Source organism: Anopheles aquasalis, chromosome 2 (genome assembly GCF_943734665.1).
Source record: "Anopheles aquasalis chromosome 2, idAnoAquaMG_Q_19, whole genome shotgun sequence".
In the NCBI taxonomy this organism is placed as follows: domain Eukaryota; kingdom Metazoa; phylum Arthropoda; class Insecta; order Diptera; family Culicidae; genus Anopheles; species Anopheles aquasalis.
In genome coordinates this window covers 80,420,647-80,425,646 of record NC_064877.1, presented here as the reverse complement: position 1 = coordinate 80,425,646, position 5,000 = coordinate 80,420,647, and the positions used below count along the sequence as shown (strand labels likewise).

The 5,000-nt window shown below is 40.6% G+C and overlaps 1 protein-coding gene across 1 annotated transcript in view; it reads right to left on the bottom strand.

Annotated features, from left to right (window-relative positions):
* Window positions 1-2,591: 2,591 nt before the first annotated feature.
* LOC126569115 (uncharacterized protein DDB_G0285291-like) overlaps window positions 2,592-5,000 on the bottom strand; it is a 5,503-nt gene continuing 3,094 nt past the window's right edge. Inside the window, exon 1 of the mRNA XM_050225997.1 lies at window positions 2,592-5,000. This exon is cut by the window's right edge and continues 3,094 nt beyond it. The gene's annotated coding sequence lies outside the window, so the exon portion shown is untranslated.

Genomic DNA, 5,000 nt, shown 5'->3' with positions numbered 1-5,000 from the left:
CATAAAGTAATGAAATCATCGATGACGTCAGCAGTGATGCCAACGGAAAAAGGCTTGCAACTATTTTTTTAGCCACATCTACACTATCGCCTTTGTATGCGCTTTTCCAGATTGATGCTACGTTGCTACATTCATTTAAAATTGTTTTCGCTGTATCAATACGTTTCTGGTCTAAGACTCTTTTGCAAGGAGAGTGAACTAATTTTCCGCATCGATTCCTACGCCTTACCGTGTGCCGAGAGCCTTGGTTTACATTACGGTGTGTTCCCAAGTACAAATTAATAAACTACTGTTGCCTTTCGTACCAATAGTTTACCCGCAAGGGCCAAACGTACTTATTTCCTGAATCAATCATTCTTATTCAATCTTAGCCTAGCATACACAATTCGTTCCATGAAACTTATTACTGTTTCACATCACACTTTCTCTACTTGTAAGTTTTCGAGTCTTATCATTCCTGTGTTGTTGCCCAACACTGTTGCTAAATGGGGAACAAAAAAAAACAAAATAAAAACAGACAAAAAACCAATCATCCCAATGCTTCAAAAATGCCTGAAACAGCAAATAAAAGCACAGAAAAACCTATTAATCAAACAAAATCACACGCTAAATGTCGTGCTAGCTGAATTTGCCCACAAAGTATACGCAGAACAGAGCATACAGAACCGATATAGCAACATGTTAGATGCTTCCCCTCGCACGATCACGAATATTCGGTGATCCTTTTCGAATCGCATTATTGGTTTTACAATGGCGGCTACTGTACAGTACACCCAGAAGAGATCACTGTTCTAATGTGACGAAATTTATTCTCGTTCGGTCACCGGTGGTAGCAACTCGTACGATTAAAAAAATAAATCTCATTCCCAAGTTCGCAGCGATCGTTTTCGTTCTAAATAGAAAATTCGTATAAAATGCAGCTAAGCTGCACATGATTTGTATTAAGTATTTGTTTTTATCTGTTCGATCGTAAGATGTTTCTCCCTTTTTTTCATCGTACTGTCTGTCTCCTTAAATCTCTCTCTCTCTCTGGGGAGCTCTCCCTCTCTTTCTTTCTCTCGCTTTCTGTCTCGCTTTGTTTCTCGAACGAAAAATCTCGTTTTTCCGGCCAGACCATGCGCCTCCATGTCTACTCCCAACGGGTTTCCTCGTCTACTCCAATTGTTCAGCTGACCCGGGAGGAAGAAAATCTATTATTGTATGTTCGGTCACCGTTATACCGGCCATTTGCTTCCTGAACAAAAATTGATTGTAAATAAAAAATGATTCATTTTTACTGCTTTTCTATGTACATCCTTCCTTTACATCCTCATCACTGTGGACTGTTGTGCTACAGTCTAATGTTGCTTGTACACATAAAATAGACCCTCGGCATCCACAGGGGCACATTGTTCGCGAACATTCGCGCTTCTTGGTTGGTACTTTTTCGTATGCAATCCACATCCGCCTATGTACAGTGCAACTGATTGATTAATACTTGATTTTACTACCGCTCCAATACATTCGGAAAATGTTGTTTCACGTTCCCAAACATTTCGTACCTCATTAACCGAGAAAACCGAGAAAAAAATCGTAAATTCCCTCGTTCTCTCATTTGATTACTAGCAATGGCACACTCACCCTCGTGCAGGCTGGTCTGTACAATAATCACTAAGCACATCACGCATCACCTTATAATTATTAGCTTGAACACTCAGCCCGATTTTCTTCCACTCGTCATTCTCATATCACCTGATTTTATATTGTTTCTGCTCACCTGCACACAGCACACATACACGCTGCTCATAGCCAAAGGAAGAAGTCGCGGAACCAGATAGATCAGAGGTTTATAGGAAACGCCTAGTCAACATCATTTACCGAAAAGCATATCCGGAAACACTAGAATACCGAATCGTTTATGATGCCGTAAGTATACTGTTTGTTTCCTTTTTTATGATTCAGTTAAGAAATGGCACTCTCGCGGTTTTGCATTTCAAGGTTCGACAAACGATGCTGCAAGCGATTAGAGTGAGATCCAGTGAAGAAATCTGCATCGCAGATACATTCGTTCGATGCAACACGATCTTCGGCTGGTATAGAGCGGTGAGTGAGTATCAGCAATAAGCAGCAATACTACTGCAATACTGATTGTTTTATTGAAACGGCTGAAACTAATTCGTTTCCCGTCGAAACACACTGCTTCTAAGGGGACAAACACAATTGTACCTATTTACATACGCTGCAAAGAAAAAAAACTTAAAAAATGTATGCGTGTCCGTTGACGCAAAAATATTGCCGAATCCTGTGCCACCTACAATCCTCTAACAAAAAGCGATCATCATAGTTAAAAAAAATGGTGCTAGAGACAACAAAAGGAGTACTTTGAACCACAGGTAGATGAGGAGCCTAATTCTGCACGAGAGAGTAGACTGCCCGATAAAGATTGAAAGATTGTAGGCTGATAACATCGCTGCGAACAGAGGCTGCAAGTTGCTGGTACACAATGTAAGGCGGCCCCCACAACACTAGGCAGCGATTTGTACTAATGCATGTCACAAACGAACTCCATAACAAACCCAACCCTCCCGGCAGAATAAAGAAAACAAATGAAATAAAATAGAACAACTCATAATTTATATTCAATCCATCTCTATTGTAAGGTTTCTTCGCGATCGTTTGTTTCCATAGTTCTTTCGCCTAGTTTTTCCTGATCCTCCTCTCTCCCTTCTGCTTCTCTTTCCCTTCTCTTGACTGGGATGCGCTACTACTAATGAGCTGCATTATGGCGTTTACAAAACGGAAAGACAAGTAAAAAAAGGGATTTCACAATACACACACTCACATCCACTCTCTAATCATCAGTCTGCCTCCCCCTATGGACTCCTGTGTCTTGCCTGCTCTCAATTCAGCAGTGTGGACATTCAAATTCGCGCGCGCGGTTAGGGGTAACAGAGAGTGGTACTTTCACTGAACGGTGTGTTTGTGGAAAACCTTTCACTTGAAACTTATTTTCATATTTCCCTAAACTTCTGCTGCTGCTGCTGCTTCTTCTGGGCGCTAGCAGCAGATCCTTACCAAATGAAACTGCGCTGTAAATGATACCATTACATATATTGTCGATATGATGATTAATTGTGCTGCTGTTTTGCCTTGCCTTTGGGTATATGCAGGCGAAAAAACACAATGTTTGCACAGTAAATCTTGTCTTGTTTCTTCTCGTTATATAACGTTGTACATCAAGCGGTGTTCATACCCCATCTAAGATGAAAGGTGAACGAACATCGTTTTTCTGCCTTTACTGGTAAACATACGGCGCGGGTGTTTTGCCAATTCTAAACCTCACAAGCGTGCTCTTCTCCCTACGCTAGCAATTTGTTTTGTATATTTACGCCTAGAACTGAAAGTTAATTGTCCGATGAATCTCTTATTACATCGACGTGCCTTTTTTCGACACAGACCGCCTTCTCTTCACCTTGCTTTTAATCAATTATGAAACAAGTTAAAAGAAACACTGTGTAGTAGTCCAAATATATATATAAAAAAACGCGTGCCTAACACTAAATATTGGGTGAAAGTATAAACTAGCAAACTTATACGGGATAACTTATCGTAGTTTTGCAAAATAATAGCAATAAAGAAGCTTACATACTTAACTCTGAAACTTATCTTATCAAAAGAAAAAGAAAAACAAAAACAAAACGAAATCATCTAACACCGGTTACGTCCCCGTAATCCCGCCAAACAAGTGATACTTCCTAAGGCGCAGGAAAAAGGATTGTTGGTTCGCGTGGTTGAGTTTGTTGGCTTAGCATGCTAGGTATGTTCGTGACAACCACCACGGGACCGGATAACGGAAGGGGGGACTTGCTTTCGCAGCCAGCAGAGCCTTTGTTCGTTTTAATGTTTGACGACCTCGAGTTTCTACTCGTGGCGCTCAATGCAGCAGTAGGCAGTTACGACAAAGTAATCGTTGGAGGGCAAAGAAATGCAAATTAATATGAAAACAAACTATGAATTTTCCAGGCTTTGTTCATTTGTGGTGGCGGATAAGATTCGTCTTGCAAATGTTGTATGCAGTTTTCACGCACGTTTTCATCAATTACATTCAAACAATGCCGTTACTGATTGATCTTAACAAAAAGCTGCCATTTCAAACACACGCATACACACTAGTCGTTACTATGGTTTGAAGTATGATATAGAAGTTGCTAGCTGCAGTAGAGCTTCCTATTGGTTTAAAATATAATCTTCACGCTGTGGGAGCGGTTTAGTATTTGCTGTGCCGTGTACGCGGTGCTGCTACCACGGCCGGTGGTATGGAACTATTCGCTTATGAATAAATTTGTCAGAAAGTGATAGGTCGCGATGAAGCTAATGGATTAATACAAATAATTTCGACGCTTTTCGCAGACTGTTTGGTTCTATTGCGCGTATGGGTTTCGTGTGTGTAGTTTTTTGGGTGTATATTGCGTGGCTGTAATTCCACCCTTTAGCTGAACTATTTCCTTTGTTCGTAGTGTTGTGCTTAGATGTAGATAGATGGATTGATTGCTTTATTCTATTTAGTTGCTGATTAATTGTGGCGACTTACTATTGAGAACAACTTATTCCGTATTCACAAAGAGTAAAAAGCTGGCCGACCGACTCATGTGTATTCATGTTGAGTCTATACAAGCAAAAATCTGAAGCAAATCAAATAGTTGGGGATTACAGTTGGACCCCGTGCGGACCATACTTAGCAGGAGGAGAAAATGGCAAATGTAGCACAGCGAACCCCTTTTTCACAAACAAAAACACATGTTCTTTCTGTTAAAACTCATCCTTCACGTACTGAGTCGGTAGCTTCTCTTTACTGTAATTCCCTCGCGCATCCTCTGTTGTACCCCGTGGCGTGTGGTTTTATGATGTTTTGGATTTTTGTTCGCATTTTGTACATGGAAGCGTGATTAGATAGAATCCCTTGACTCTTCTTTCCTTGACTTCCTCCTTTTCACTCTACTCATTAGCGTTCTATTGAGTTC